Raw genomic sequence first — 17,101 nt, forward strand, 5'->3', positions numbered from 1 at the left:
GGCAATATTTTATACTAATGACTTTTACTACTTTTTAAGAGTTTTTATGTTAATTTTGAAATAATTTCAAAATTATAGAAGACTAATACAAATGATTCCTATATGAAAATTCATTAATTCACCAGTTAACATTTCAAGAGAGGATCTTGTGTTTAGTCAGACTTGGTAGTTGGAGATGCTATTTCACTTCTCTGAGTTTTAGTTTGCAGCTCTGTACTATAAGGGAAATATCTAACTTCTCTGAACTTTAATCATAAAGATGTCATGAGAATTAAATGAGACATTATATTAAAAGCACCTTCCTTCAAAAGTATCTTGCACAGTGTTGGTGATAAAAAAAAGGTAGCTTAAAAGAAGACAAATAGTATATGTTTAAATAATAGTTATAGAATTCAGACTTTAACTTAAATGTATTGAAAGACAAACCACTTCTTTTATCCTTTTCAGGATGCATTTCATTGGGCCAGGAACAAAAAGGTCAATGTCATTTTGAAAATAAAATATTTTGTATAAAGACAATCTATTTCATTGAATGATATAGTATTTATAATGCATGCTTTAATTATATATCTCACAATACAAATCAATAAAGCTGTATAGCTAGTAAGAAAAGAGTCAAGGTTTCAAGATAGACTTTTATATTATGGAAAAAAATTATCTATTGACATATATAAAAAGCATTAGTTTTAGATAAGAAGAAATTGCCTCATAATTTTCTTGTAAGTAAAAAATTACCTCATGTCTATGTTTAAATCAACAATTATCTTAGAAAATTGATGTACTCAATAAATAACCTTTTTATTGATGAGAGATAGATCCCAAGAGAATGCTTTGCCCCTGAAGTTTTTCTCCTTTCATCCTAATTGCTCCTGTCCAATATGGATGCCAAAAAAAAAAAAAAATTAAAATCACTAAGACAAAGAGCGCTGCTCACAACCCAGTTCTGCAAAGGCTAAGGTGTAACTCCCTGCAGAGCTGCCCAACAGTGTACCCTGAAAGGGCTTCAGGATGAAAGACAGGATGAGGCATTTTGTGCTTTGGACAAGCAGACTCTTAGATACCTTAGGAAGAATTTTAATGACCTCAAGTTTTTGCATCTTACCATAAAAAGGGCTTCCCTGGTGGCTCAGATGGTAAAGAGTCTTCCTGCAGTGCTGGAGACCCGGGCTCAATCCCTGAGTTGGGAAGATCCCCTAGAGGAGGGCTTGGCAATCCACTCAAATATTCTTGCTTGGAAAATTCCAAGGACAGAGGTTACTGGCAGGCTACAGTCCATGGGGTTGCAAAGAGTCAGACTCGACCGAGTGACTTCACTTTCTTTCTTTTCATTCATAAAAAAGCTCTAAAATTTTTGAGGTATCTATTCTTTGTCATTAGCAGCAATCTTACCAAGATACATGATTAGCTGCATGTATTTCCTAGCTGAAAGTCACATATAAACTGGCTTTCCCCCTACTTCTTCAGAGCAGTCACTCAGACTTAAATTAGTGACTGTCTTCTGGGCTCTAGTCCTATGCTGAGGATTAAATCCTGAATACAACTTAAACTCACAATTCTCATTTTGAATATTTTTCTTTTAAGTTGACATTAACATTTGCCCAACCACAGGTGGAACCAGTGGCATGTCCTTCTGGAAGCACATGACTGCCTGTCCAAGCCAGCTTGTGATTCCCTTCTTTGAAAACTTATTGTAATATTATGATTTATAGTAAGAAATATACATTTGGCCTTTGATTTTTCCTGTGATAGGAGCAATGATGGTGTTTTGTTATGTTAATGAGATGACTTTTGGAAAGTCTTTAGGTAGCCAAAGGATGAGGGCAGTTGGTAGGGGAAAAAACCAACCCCATAATTAAAGAGTTGAAATATTTAGAAACAACCAAAGTTATCTTCTCTTACCTTTGGTGATTTCAACCTCAGGAGACAGGAGAAGAACTAGAGGTTGAATTGATTGCTTATAGCCAATGATTTAATCAGTTGTACCTATGTGATAAAGCCTCCATAAAACTGCAAAAAGGACTGTAGAGAGCTTCTGAGTTGGTGAAAAAGTGCCTTGGAAAGGGCATGGAAGCTTTTTTCCCAATCCTGCCTACCTTGCTGTTTGCATTTCTTCCACCTGGCTGTTCCTAAATTATATCCTTTTATAACAAACCAGAAATCTAGTTGATAAACTTGCTCTGAGTTCTGTGAGCAGCTCTAGCAAATTAGTCGAGCCCAGGGAGGAAGGCATGGACACCTTTGATTTTTAGCCAATTGGTCAGAAGTACAGGCAACAACTGGGACTTGGAAGCAGGGTAGGGGCAGTCTTGTGCTACTGAGCCCTTCACGTGTGGAATCTGATGCTCTCTCTAGTTAGATGGTATCAGAATCCAGTTGAATTTTTGACACTATTCTGGTGCCAGAGAATTGCTTGGTGTTGTGTGGGAAGTGGGTAGGGGAATTAGATCTAGGAACACAAAAGAATTCCAAAGAGTGGTTTGGTCTTGGATCAGAGCTTGTCCCATTTTATGATTTTTTTTTAAGCTTTCTATGTTTAATGCTTTTCTCCCCAGTGACGTCATTACTTTTTATGGAAATTGCCTTGTGCATGCATGTGGAAAGGTAAAGAATCTTCCTGTAATGCAGGAGACACAAGAGACATGGGTTCAATCCCTGGGTCAAGAAGATCCCCTGGAGAAGGAAATGGCAACTCACTCCAGTATTCCTGCCTGGAAAATTTCATGGACAGAGGAGCATGGTAGGCTATATAGTCCATGGAGTCACAAAGAGTCTGACACGACTGAACACACACACACAAACATGCAAATCTTACTCTCATCACCTACCTGGAGTGTAAAGCAACCTCTTTTTGTCTCTACTTGTCTGATACTGAGTTAAACTGTGGCTAAATCTGACTTTATATTTTTAATGATTTGCCACCTCCACTTATTTTGAGATGGGCCTTTACTCATTCCTTATAGTGCAAGGAGTAGAAATGGGAGCAGAGGGCCTCAAGATTCTTCTCCCCCTCTGGAGAAGATTCTTCACACGTGTTTTTGCTGCTAGTCTTACTGCCACAGTAAATTTTCCCTCAGTTGGAACACCGCTTCTGGCCATCCTGTTCCTGCCCACACATTATTACCTTATCCTCCTGCTCAACTTGAAGCTCAAATTGTGGCACCTTTCATTTGCGGCCCTCCTTTTACTTCCACCTGCACCTCTTTCCTAAAGCCTTTAAGTGCTCCCTTCCAAAATTGCCTTCAATCTTTTATTTTTAGACACTACCATGACTAAACTATTTTTAAAAATTCATTGAGTTTTGAATATGCAGATATATTCATACTTTAGAAAGTTTTTTGGTATTTCTATCATCTTTCTCATAAGGATATCCAATGGCCTTAAGGCTTCAGCAAAGCATGTCATTAATAAAATGTGTAGATAAATCACAAACTGGGAGAAAACGTTTATAAACATGTATCTGATGAGGGACTCATATCCAGGATATATTAAAAAAACTCTACAAATCAATAATAATTATAATACAAACTGTCATATAAAAAGAAATAATATTTGAGTAGACCCTTCTAAAAATATTTTGGTGCTCAAAAATTGCTTGAAAAAACTCTTAACAGGGAAATGCAAATAAAAAGTACAATGAGATATTGCTAACTATTCATTTGGTAACTAAATTTGGAAATACTGACAATGCAAAATGTTGGCAAGGATGTGGAGCAAAATAATTTCATATATTTCTGGTGGGAGTGTAAAACAATCAAGTCTTTTAGAACACATTTTGGCAATTTTTTGCAAAAAAATCATACAACTACTCTACGACCTATTTATTCCATACCTTGGTATTTGCCCAAAAGTAATGAAGACATGCCATAGAAATATTGTACATGACTAATTATCAACTTTATTTATAATAGCTCAATGCTGGAAGTAACTCAAATAACCATCAACAGTTAAATAAATTCTGGTATGTGAATTTCAATAGAATAACATGTAGCAGTACAGATTAATGAACCAGAGACATATGATAAGACAGATGAATTTTTAAAACATGTTGAATAAAGAAGTGACTCCATTTATATATAATTTATGTAGGCAGAATTAATCTGTGTTAATAGAAACCATGTTAGTGGTTGCCTCCAGGAGCAGAGCTTTATTGGAGAGTGAAATGAAATGTCTGGGTTGATAGAAATGTTCTTTTTCTTGATTGGGAAATTGATTACATGAGTATAGACATTTGTCAAACTCATGCTACTCTTTTATTAAGATACATACATCTTATAATATTTAAGTTAACTTAAATAAAGCAAATTGTTGTTCATTTGCTCAATTCTGTCTGACAGTTTGCGACCCCGTTGACTGCAGCACGCCAGGCTTCCATGTCCTTCACCATCTCCCAGAGCTTGCTCAAACTCATGTCCACTGAGTCAGTGATGTCACCCAACCATATTGTCCTCTGTCCCCTTCTCCTCCTGCCTTCAATCTTTCCCCGCATCAGGGTCTTTTCTAATGAGTCAGCTCTTCACATCAGGTGGCCAAAGTATTGGAGCTTCAGCTTCAGCATCAGTCCTTCCAATGAATATTCTTTCTTTAATATGTAAATAGATTTTCCCATAACTGTAGTTCCTAAGGTTAGATGTACATATTAAAATTAGCTTGACATTCTTAGAAAAATAATTTGGGATATTTCACTGATCAAATGGCATATCTCATGTTATGGATATCTATGCAAATTTTAAAGAAAAGTGATTTTACAAAGATTTTATCAATTAGATTTCCCTGGCTTTCTCTTTCCTTGCTGTGTTACAATGTAACCCTTTCTGATGTAGAACTGGACCAGTTAGAGAAAACACGATAAGTATCAGATCAGATTAGATCAGTCGCTCAGTCATGTCCGACTCTTTGCGACCCTATAAATCGCAGCACACCAGGCCTCCCTGTCTATCACCAACTCCCGGAGTTCACTCAGACTCACGTCCATCGAGTCAGTGATGCCATCCAGCCATCTCATCCTCTGTTGTCCCCTTTTCCTCTTGCCCCCAATCCCTCCCAGCATCAGAGTCTTTTCCAATGAGTCAACTCTTCGCATGAGGTGGCCAAAGTACTGGAGTTTCAGCTTCAGCATCATTCCCTCCAAAGAAATCCCAGGGCAGATCTCCTTCAGAATGGACTGGTTTGATCTCCTTGCAGTCCAAGGGACTCTAAAGAGTCTTCTCCAACACCACAGTTCAAAAGCATCAATTCTTTGGTGCTCAGCCTTCTTCACAGTCCAACTCTCACATCCATACATGACCACAGGAAAAACCATAGCCTTGACTAGATGAACCTTTGTTGGCAAAGTAATGTCTCTGCTTTTGAATATGCTATCTAGGTTGGTCATGATAAGTATAGATAAGTCAAATAAAGTTTGTCTTAAAATCTCTACCCTTACCTTGTAAGATCCTTTTATATATTTTCCTGCTGAGCTCTTAGAATATACACATACATAAGTATGTGCTAGAAAAAAAAAAACAAAAAAAAACGAGATGTTATTTAACTATCTTATTCTCTACATTGCTTTTATTCACTGAAAATACTTGGCCTCTTAAATTTTTTGAATTAGCTTTACCATTTGGCTTGTTCTTCATTAATTAATTACATAAATTTTAACACGAGGTTGTTCTCTATCTATTTGCATGAATCATGTTTTTGACTTTTTTAAATTACACTTTGACAGCAGGAAAAGGCAAGATTATCAGCAGGCAGGAGAATGGGATACTTGGGAACGTTTCATTCAAAGGCTATAAAACAGGGATCTTTATCCTTTGAGAAAGAAGATGTATTAAGACAATGCTAATACAAAGTATTAGCGAAGTATTCAGTGCCTTATTTAGAAGAACTAGGCAGTTTGGAGTCAGAAAAGCTCAGACATTAGAGAATGATAAATTTTCTAGGAAGGCTACATTTCCTAGTCTGGTGAAGTTCTGAGCAAGCTATTCTGTTTATAGAAACTTACATTAGTTTCAGTTACCCAAACCAATTAATTCTCCAAAATCACTGCAGATGGTGACTGCAGCCATGAAATTAAAAGATGCTTACTCCTTGGAAGGAAAGTTATGACCAACCTAGATAGCATATTCAAAAGCAGAGACATTACTTTGCCAACAAAGGTTCGTCTAGTCAAGGCTATGGTTTTTCCAGTGGTCATGTATGGATGTGAGAGTTGGACTGTGAAGAAGGCTGAGCGCCGAAGAATTGATGCTTTTGAACTGTGGTGTTGGAGAAGACTCTTGAGAGTCCCTTGGACTGCAAGGAGATCCAACCAGGCCATCTGAAAGAGATCTGCCCTGGGATTTCTTTGGAGGGAATGATGCTAAAGCTGAAACTCCAGTACTTTGGCCACCTCATACGAAGAGTTGACTCATTGGAAAAGACTCAGATGCTGGGAGGAATTGGGGGCAGGAGGAGAAGGGGACGACAGAGGATGAGATGGCTGGATGGCATCACTGACTCGATGGACGTGGGTTTGGGTGAACTCTGGGAGTTGGTGATGGACAGGGAGGCCTGGTGTGCTGCAATTCCTGGGGTCGCAAAGAGTCGGACATGACTGAGCAACTAAGCTGAACTGAACCGAACTGAGACAGTTTTCATAGACAGTTTTAGTTCCATTTTCTGTTTTTCATAAACAAATCAATCCAATTCTTAAAAAAACATGTTCAATGTGCAATATAACTATGGAAACCGCGCTTTCTGGAGAAGTACCATCATTTCCAGATATAGATTCTACTATGATAACAGGTATAACTTCCATGAAGAGATCTTGTTCAATTCCTCTATAGCTAGATAATTCATATATTTTGTTTTATATAAAACTTTGCAAGATTTCATGTGGTTTTAAATGCTTGATTCATTATCTTTGTTAACATGGTCTAATTAATGTGTCAAGTGTAAAAACAAACATTATTGTTTTTAAAAACATTTCCTTTATTATTATCTTTAAGTTTGTTGATGTAGGTAACCTGTTCATTGCAGTAACATTAAAAGTGGGCACTATAATACATCAAATACTATAAATATTTACTACAGTACATCAAATATTTTGAAAGGGGCTATAATATTGTGTAGGAGAAAATTATATAATGAAAAGAGAAGCATTAAAATATTGTTTTGCTCAAAAAACCATAAATAGCTAAAAAACGTAAAAGTCCACTTTAATACTAAAGCAATTTAAGATTTTAAGCAAATGAATGGCTTAGAGGAACATTAAGATTCAAGTCCATTAAGTTTTGTTCATAGGCAGTTGAAGGCAGAGAGCTTTTTGTCGTTGTTGTTGTTAGCTAATAATTATTCTGGACCTTTTGAAGATTTTTGTTTTATGTCAGAAACTAGAAGAAAAACTAAAACTGTACATAGGCAAAGGACATTGGATCAGAGAAAAGTTTCTTTTTCAATAAAAGGATGATTGAATATGCAAAAAGTAATCATTCCCAGCTTTGATTTCTAAAGTGCTCACTATCTCAATCATAAAGTAGAGGGGCAGTGACATTAAGGACTAAAGCTGTTTTCAACAGATTCTTAGTAAGATCACCTTACTGGAATTGTAATGTGAAGAGACCATAACATACAGAAAAGTTCAAGATTCAGTTTCTTTGTTAAAAGAAAATGAAACGGCCTTTATAATATTTTACAATGGATTAGGATTTTAAGCCCTAACAGTGTTCCCTATTTTTAATGTTCACTTTTTTATAAAATCAATATACTTCAAAATTTTTTAAAAATTAAGATTTTATATTTTTATTAATGCTAATAGAATTGTCACTTTTTCTCTGCTAAATGTTAAATGTATAATACTTCTAAATATGAGCTCAATAAAAGAAATGGATTTAGTAATAAACTAAAATTAGCAAGTGTTCAAAATAAAATAAAATAAAATTAGCAAGTGTATTTACATAAAATCCTGAAGCAATAAAAATGCATGTACTGAATAATAAAAGTATGATATAATTTTTAACTTTGAGAAATATAAATATTTAAAAACATGGAACATAAGATAAAATCTTAAAATGCCTCAATATTTAACTTAGTGACATATGGTATATTTCAAGGAAACTGCTGCAGTTTTAAAGATACATAACCTAGCAGCTTCACATTTGTAGGAAGAGTTGATGAAAAGTTAAGTCATACTTAAAAGATGCAATGCATTGAATACAGGACAGCAGATCCATTTATCTAGCTATACTAGTGATTGGGGCAGATCACCAATGTGATGTCTTGCTGACTGATAATGAGTGTGAAAACATTACAAATTAGTGGACTGCTCAGGCTTCAATTTTTTAAGTGTGGCTTTGGAAACAATTAAAAATGTGTCTTTTAATAGCAACTACATATTTTAAATAACATGTACCTAGGAAACAGATACAAAATAACATCTGAAAAGTTAAAAGGACTATTTAAAGCAAATAAAAATACATTTCCATTTATAAAAATAGTAGAATTAGAATATGACAATAATACCAAAAAAGCAGTGTGTTTGGGGGAGGGGGATAGAGAAGGAAAACATGATGATATAAGGTTTTCTACCTATGTGTGAAGTACATTAATATTATAGGAAGGTAGCCTGTGATAAGCTAAATATGTATTTTATACACATTATTTTCAGACTCAGAACTATTAATATTTGGGGCTGGATAAATCATTGTTGTTGAGGACTGTCCTATACATTGTAGGATGTCTAATAGCATCTCTGACTGGCCCCTAGATGCAAGTTCAGTTCAGTTCAGTTCAGTTGCTCAATTCTGTCCAACTCTTTGCCACCTGATGGCTTGCTGCATGCCAGGCTTCCCTGTCCATCACCAACACCCAGAGCTTGCTCAAATTCATGTCTATTGAGTCAGTGATGCCATACAACCATCTCATCCTTTGTCGTCCCATTCTCCTCCTGCCTTCAATCTTTCTCAGCATCAGGGTCTTTTTCAATGAATCAGTTCTTCCCATGAGGTGGCCAAGGCATTGGAGCTTCAAGCTTTAGCATCAGTCCTTCCAATGAATATTCAGGACTGATATCCTTTAGAATTGACTGGTTTGATCTCCTTGCAGTCCAAGGGACCCTCAAGAGTCATCTCCAACACCACAGTTCAAAAGCATCAATTCTTCGGTGCTCAGCTTATACTCCAACTATCACATCCATACATGAATACTGGAAAAACAACAGCTTTGACTAGACGAACCTTTGTTGGCAAAGTAATGTCTCAGCTTCTTAAATGCTGTCTAGGTTGGTCATAGCTTTTCTTCCAAGGAGCAAGTGTCTTTTACTTTCATGGCTATAGCCACCATCTGCAGTGATTTTGGAACCTCTCAACATAAAGTCTATCACTATTTCCATTGTTTCTCTATTTGCCATGAATTGATGGGACTGGATGCCATGATCTTAGTTTTTTGAATGTTGAGTTTTAAGCCAGCTTTTTCACTCTACTCTTTCACTGACTTCAAGAGGCTCTTTAGTTCCTCTTTGCTTTCTGCCATAGGGTAGTGTCATCTGCATTTCTGAGTTATTGATATTTCTCCAGGCAATCTTGATTCCAGTTTGTGCTTCACCTAGCCCAGCATTTTACCATGATGTACTCTGCATATAAGTTAAATAAACAGAGTGACAATATACAACCTTGACATACTCCTTTCCTAATTTGGAACCAGTCTGTTCCATGTCCAGTTTTAACTGTTGCTTCTTGACTTGCATACAGGTTTCTCAGGAGGCAGGTCAGGTGATCTGGTATTCCCATCTCTTTAAGAATTTTCCACAGTTTGTTGTGATCCACACAGTCAAAGGCTTCGGCATAGTCAGCAAAGCAGATGTTTTTCTGGAACTCTCTGGCTTTTTCTATGATCCAATGGATGTTGGCAATTTGATCTCTGCTTTTTCTAAATCCAGCTTGAACATCTGAAAGTTCTCAGTTAATGTACTGGTGAAGCCTAGCTTGGAGAATTTTGAGCATTACTTTGTTAATGTGTAAGATTATTGCAATTGTGCAGTAGTTTGAACATTCTTTGTCACTGCCTTTCTTTGGGATTGAAATGAAAACTGACCTTTTCCAGTCCTGTGGCCACTGCTGAGTTTTCCAAATTTGCTGGCATATTGAGTGCAGCACTTTAACAGCATCATCTTTTAGATGCAAGTAGCACTTTCTTTAACTGTGAAACTAAATTATTTAACTTCTATGCAGAGAACATCATGAGAAACGCTGGGCTGGAAGAAGCACAAGCTGGAATCAAGATTGCCGGAAGAAATATCAATAACCTCAGATATGCAGATGATACCACCCTTATGGCAGAAAGTGAAGAGGAACTAAAAAACCTCTTGATGAAAGTGAAAGAGGAGAGTGAAATAGTTGGCTTAAAGCTCAACATTCAGAAAACTAAGATCATGGCATCTGTTCCCATCACTTCATGGCAGATAGATGGGGAAACAGTGGAAACAGTGTCAGACTTTATTTTTTGGGCTCCAAAATCACTGCAGATGGTGATTGCAGCCATGAAATTAAAAGACACTTACTCCTTGGGAGGAAAGTTATGACCAACCTAGATAGCATATTCAAAAGTAAAGACATTACTTTGCCAACAAAGGTCCCTCTAGCCAAGGCTATGGTTTTTCCAGTGGTCATGTATGGATGTGAGAGTTGGACTGTGAAGAAAGCTGAGTGCCGAAGAATTGATGCTTTTGAACTGTGGTGTTGGAGAAGACTCTTGAGACTCCCTTGGCCTGCAAGGATATCCAACCAGTCCATTCTAAAGGAGATCAGCCCTGGGTGTTCTTTGGAAAGAATGATGCTAAAGCTGAAACTCCAGTACTTTGGCCACCTCATGTGAAAAGTTGACTCACTGGAAAAGACTCTGATGCTGGGAGAGATTGGGGGCAGGAGGAAAAGGGGACGACAGAGGATGAGATGGCTGGATAGCATCACCAACTTGATGGACGTGCGTTTGAGTGAACTCCGGGAATTGGTGATGGACAGGGAGGCCTGGTGTGCTGCAATTCCTGGGGTCGCAAAGAGTTGGACATGACTGAGTGACTGAACTTAACTGAATTGAAAGTGTCTTCAGGCATTGCCAAATGTCCCCTATTTCAAAAGTTGAGAAATATTGTCTTAAATAAACCAAGAAAACACTAGAAATAAGTATAATAGTAAATCAGTAAATTTGATAAAAATATCTTTAACTAAATAATCAGTTAATCCAAAAGAAAGCAGGAAAATAGAAAAAATACATGACAAGAGCAGATGAATCAAATAGAAAACAGAATCACTCAAGCTAAAAGCTCAGGTGTCATCTTAGATTTCTCCCAAGATTCCTACTCTCACTTGCTATAATCACTAAATTTTGCATTTTCTTTTTCCTTAACATCTCTAATTTCCATTTTCTTCTCTGTATTTACAAAGCTTTGTTTACCTTCAGGCCTTTCATTAGGATCATTTCATTAGAGCCTTGTTCCAATCCAGTCTTCCCTCTGCACTGCTGCCAGAGATAGCTGGCTATATTATCCCCCTGCTTAAGATGCTTCAGGGTTTTTTGATTTTCTACAGCAAGAGATGAAACCCCTTAAAACAACATACACAGTCTCAACGATATTCCTCCCTACTTCTCCAAGCTTATATGTATCTAGTGACCACATTCATTATTATACTCCTTTCTCTAATCCAGAGAGTCACAGTCTTTGCTCCTGCAACTGGGAATTACCATTCACAGCAAGATTACTTCAGATCTTGATTATATTTAAGCTACACTGTATGCCTACATTGGGAGAAGGCAATGGCACCCCACTCCAGTACTGTTGCCGGGAAAATCCCATGGTTGGAGGAGCCTGGTAGGCTGCAGTCCATGGGGTCACTAAGAGTCAGACACGACTGAACGACTTCACTTTCACTTTCCACTTTCATGCATTGGAGAAGGAAATGGCAACCCACTCCAGTGTTCTTGCCTGGAGAATCCCATGGACGGAGAAGCCTGGTAGGCTGCAGTCCGTGGGGTTGCACAGAGTCGGGCATGACTGAAGCGACTTAGCAGCAGCAGCAGCAGTATGCCTACATTATCATATCTCACCTTTCAGCTAATGAATACCTATCCTGCTTTAACTTTTCAACCTTTATTTGAAATCTCTTTTTATCCTCATATGAGGATATCCTCATCCATTTGCCATGATTATAGCTCATTAATCTATTTCATCAACTGTAACAATTTATTATACCTATTTTGTCTATATTTGTGTTGATCTTTGTCTATTTCACAATCATGTCTTCTCCCTTATATTTTTATCTCCATTGCTTAGCATGGCAACTACTGTTTAAAACATGATTGGTACAAGTTTAGTATACACAGAAAAACAGTAAAATATGGTATGGAAGAAGAAACAAAAGAATGCTACATTTCAGCACAAAGAAATGTCTCATTTCTCTCTTTTCTGTTTGATGATATTCCAAATATATTTTAACTACAGAATAAATGAAAATCGCCTATAAAAGGAAACCCATACTAATGTGGCTAGTCTAATTAAGAGAAAACATTTATATTTGGAGCACCACACACACAGATGCATGCCAAATATCTAAAGTGTAGCCAGTCCAGTGAAAGGAGTAAGAAGGGAGGATACAATAAGAAGGCTAAAAACGGCAACAAAGCAGCGATGTTATAGAAGTGAATAAGCAAATAATGCTTAATGAAAGTGGGGGCATGTATGGCTAATCCTATTATATTATTGAATTGACCTCAAGCAATAAATGTTGGCCATTTTGTCGTCAGCATGATATAGCCTCTAGGCCACATGCTGAGAATCTTTCTCCATTGTTTGAGACAGATGACATCAGTTCTGCCCCGATACACGTCTGAGTCAGTGTCACAGTTTGCAGATGCAATGCAGCAGTGCCGCATTTTCAACATACCATGAGAAAATCTGACCTGTCACTTCTTGGTCAAATCTTGCTTAATCACATATAATTGTAAATGTAAAGTGACAAATCAGGAGAATTTTCTTTGGTCAGAAGATGAGAGTGCTATAAAATGGCTAAGGTCAGTGTAATTTTGATGATCTTTAAAATATGATTTAAGATTAACCTTTGAGGTATTTTTACATGTGTTTCATACTGCTGAATTTATATAATTAGTTTTTTAATACTTTCAGATTCAGATTAAGCTATGAAGACTAAAGTTTAGTTAAGATGTAAGAGATAGTCTTCATTGGAATATTTTTAAAAGAAATGCAGCTTTGTTACATCTTGTTATATGTGTTAGGTTAGCCATCAAAAGTGTTTCTAGTTAATACCAAGATTTCCCAAATGAATAGATTAAATCAATTATTTATAATCATAGTGTTATTTATAAGTATAAAAGAATCATATTATAAGCATTTTAAAACTACAGATAAAACTTTTCTTATTCTCATCTCAGCCCTGCTTACTCCACAACCTGATATGTAATGATGACTTCCTTAAAAAACCATTTTATTTTTCCAGTAGGGGTGATGTCAACAAAATGGTGAAAAGAGACAATGAACTGACCAACCCAATCTTACATACACACAATTAATAAACAATAAAGTACCTTGAAGTAAAGATATCCCAGTAGTCACAATTCAGCTCAAGAAATGTTACATTATCAGCAATATAGACCATTCTCTAGAGTCCCGTGCAATCACTATTTCTTCTGCTCCCCAAAGGTAAGTATTATCCTAATTTTTCACAGCAGTTTTTAAATTTTATCATCATAACACCTCACACATGGGAGATAATGAATATTTGTTCTAAAACCATAATTTATATTTGCCTGCTTTTGAACTTAATATAAATGCAATTGTGCAGTATGTATGTTTGTGAGATTCCTCTATGTTGAGGTATATCTCTGTAGTTCATTTCCTATATATATAACTTATATATTATGTTGTATATATAATTGTTTTGTAGGCTCAATTTTTAGGTTTGCTGTAAAATTGAGAGGAAAGTATAGCGATTTCCCATGTATCCCCTTCCTCCACACATGCATAGCTTCCCTGATTATCCACACCCTCTACCAGAATGGTGCTACAACTGATAAACTACACTGTATATCATAATCACCTGAAGTCTGTATTTTACATTGGGTTTCATTCTTAGAGTTGTACATTTTATGGGTTTGGACAATGCGTAATGATATCAATCCACCGTTATAGAGTCATACAGTGTATTTTTACTGCTCTAAAAATCCTCTACGCTACACCTGTTCATCCCCTTACTACACCCTATCTCCTGGAAACCTCTGATCTTTTTATTGTCTTCATAGTTTTGTCTTTTCCAATTCATAGAATTGCAATCACACAAATATATTGTCTTTTCAGATTGTCTTATTTTCATTTAGTAATATGTATTTAAAAATAAGATTCCTCCTGTTTTTTCATGACTTTATAGCTCTTTTCTCTTTAGCACTGCATAACATTCTATTGTCTGGATGTACCACAGTTTATCTTTCCATATAATGGAGGATATCTTATTTATTTCCAAGTCTGGGTAATTGTGAATAAAGCTGCTAAAGACATCTTTGTGTAGCAAATCACTTTTTACAAGATAAATTATTCTATCTCTGTCTCAAATATTCCTAATAATAAATCAAGTTCATGATTAATGAGTATGGATATAATACAGAGGAAAGAGGAATCATTGGGTTAGAGGGTCACATAATGACATCATATAGTTTTAATTTTCAGTGATCTCTGTGCTAAGTAGTTATCAGTCATAGGAACTGATATGATGATCCAAAGATCAGGATATGTATTGACTGGTGAAAAATACTTTTCTAAAATATGACTCATTGCTTTATCTCAAGGGACTAAGAGGGAATTTATATTAGGTATTTATTTACAGAGTCTACTGCTTGTGGTATTAAATTTCATAATGACAACTGTAAGACAAGGATCGCATATTATCTCTAAGCCAGGAAAATGTTTTGTAGCCCAGGGAAGTAGGAGAATATTGATTCATTTGAGAACAATGGCTACCAGCACTGTTAACCCATTTTATGTTAAGCTGCAAAAGCCTAATCTAATAATAATATATACCACAGAATTTTTGTTAAGTGCCAGCTGATCCTTTGTAGTAGCAAGTATAAAGAAAATGAATTTTTAAGTTTTATGGATTCCCCTGTGATATTCTTTTGCAAACTTAAATAAATCATGTTCCTGTAGTTATGTAAATGGTGTTACTTTCTTCTGTTCTTCTTTGGAAGCCAAGGTTACTAAAAATACGTAGTGCCAGACCATAGAGAATTAAATCTGATAGCATATGTTGGTGGAGTCAGGAATTGTTAAAACAGGCACAGTATGTAGTATGTTGAGAGATAAAAGTGGCTTAATTATTTAGTTATGCTGTTTCAACCTTCACAGTTGACTTTTCAGGACTGAAGCTTTAAGGAGGCCATTCCAAAGAAGAGAATAATTTTTTTTTGCTTATTGTCATTTGGGTGACATCTTGGTTGAAGACAGAAATATGAATGAGAAAGCCAAAATGAATTAATTAAACTAGCTGGAGATTTGTTCCTTGGCCTAAACAGGTGATTTTTTCAAACTTGGCTGCACATCAAATTCAGCTGAGAAACTTTAGCTGCTACTGAAGCCTGGGTTCCACGCCCAGGTACTCTGATTTTATTGGTCTCAAGCGTAGCCTCAGTTTCCTGTTTCTAATGTACAGTCAGCTTGAGAACTACTGACCCAGTCAGGTAACAGAAAGGAGCATGGATTTTCAAGAGTCAGAATACACCCAGTTAGAGCTTCAGCTGTAAGTATAATTTATGAGGGTCAATAAAACCTGATGAGGCTCAGCCTTCGAAACAGCCATCAAGAGAATAAAATAAAATTATTCGTGTGAAAACTGATGGCCTAGAATTTGGCATGTAATGGGCATTAATAAATATTTTTTTATTCTTTTCTGCATCATGCCTCCACATCATAGCCCTTTAAAGAATAGGAGATCAAATATAACAGTCATTATTTATTGCCTATGTGCTGTATCTATTTTCTTACTCTAGTTCTGGTTCAGAGGACATTGCTGGGTCATATGAGGGATAAAGAAGTTAGTAAACATGTTATTCTTCTACCTCATCCACCTCTGATTTGTTGCTTCCTGTTCATTCTTCAGATCTCCATTTGAATGTTAGGTCCTCTGGAAAGATTTTCCTAACTGCTGCCACTACCCCAACCTAGGCTGGATTTCCAGTACATCCCACCTACCTGATGTTGGTAATGAATCTGTAGAATTTACTGCTGTATCTCTCAAGGCCCGTAGTACCATTTAATAATTTTAACTGAATGAATAAATGAAAGAATTTAAGATACTATAATGTTATAACAATGAGTACAAGGCAATATTTAGCTGAGTATCAAATAGATGGTAGTGATATTAACATAATTTTTAAGAGTATATGAAATGCTTTTACATAAACAATTTTACCTAATTCATCTATTTTTTTTTCCCATTTAGGTTTTCAAAGAACATTTTTTGACTGTCCACTCTCTTAATGACAAACGCTGATCTAAGTTTTGAAGATAATAGAAGTTAACAAGACCATGGTGTCTTAGTTCTCTTTGAACTCAAAATCTAGTCAATATAGACAGGAAAAAAAAAAAGTAAACATCATAGTACTATTTCAGTAGTAGTAAACGTTCCAAAGTAAAGGATATGAAAGAAAGTGGTGTCGGTATGTGTGTCAGGGACATTGCTTAAGGAGGTCTTCTCTCAGAAACAAACAGCAGGTAGGGATCCAAGAGACAACAATGAGATGGCCATGTTAAGTTTGGTGGGTGGAAAATTACAGCTCAGTGGAACTGAAAGTGTAAATTCCTCCAGATGTGTCTGAGTTGCTGTGTTCTATGAACAGTGAAAAGCTCATGTAACTACATCGAAAGCAAGGAGAGAAGGGTGGGAACTGAAATTGAGGATAGTCTAGACGACGAGAGACCAACACACTACAGCTTCATATGTCATGGAGAGAAGTTTGTTCTTCATTCTAAATATGATAGGAAGTTATTGGCATATTAAAGATCCTAGATGCTATCAAGTTTATATTTAAATCTATCAGATTTACATTTAAAAAAAAGCTTGCTTTGAGAATGGAATCGGCA

The 17,101-nt window shown here is 36.1% G+C and overlaps 1 long non-coding RNA gene across 2 annotated transcripts in view; it reads left to right on the forward strand.

Moving 5' to 3' along the window:
• LOC112448560 (uncharacterized) overlaps positions 1-16,668 on the forward strand; it is a 39,030-nt gene extending 22,362 nt beyond the window's left edge. The window contains exons 2-5 of one of the 2 annotated variants that reach the window (XR_003036958.2): positions 12,815-13,026; positions 13,470-13,672; positions 16,119-16,219; positions 16,461-16,668. This is a non-coding gene — a long non-coding RNA (uncharacterized lncRNA). The remainder of the gene's footprint in view (positions 1-12,814; positions 13,027-13,469; positions 13,673-16,118; positions 16,220-16,460) is intronic. The other variant, XR_009496185.1, reaches the window with a different exon arrangement.
• The last annotated feature ends 433 nt before the right edge of the window (positions 16,669-17,101 follow it).

This window comes from Bos taurus, chromosome 10 (genome assembly GCF_002263795.3).
Source record: "Bos taurus isolate L1 Dominette 01449 registration number 42190680 breed Hereford chromosome 10, ARS-UCD2.0, whole genome shotgun sequence".
Taxonomy (NCBI): Eukaryota; Metazoa; Chordata; class Mammalia; order Artiodactyla; family Bovidae; genus Bos; species Bos taurus.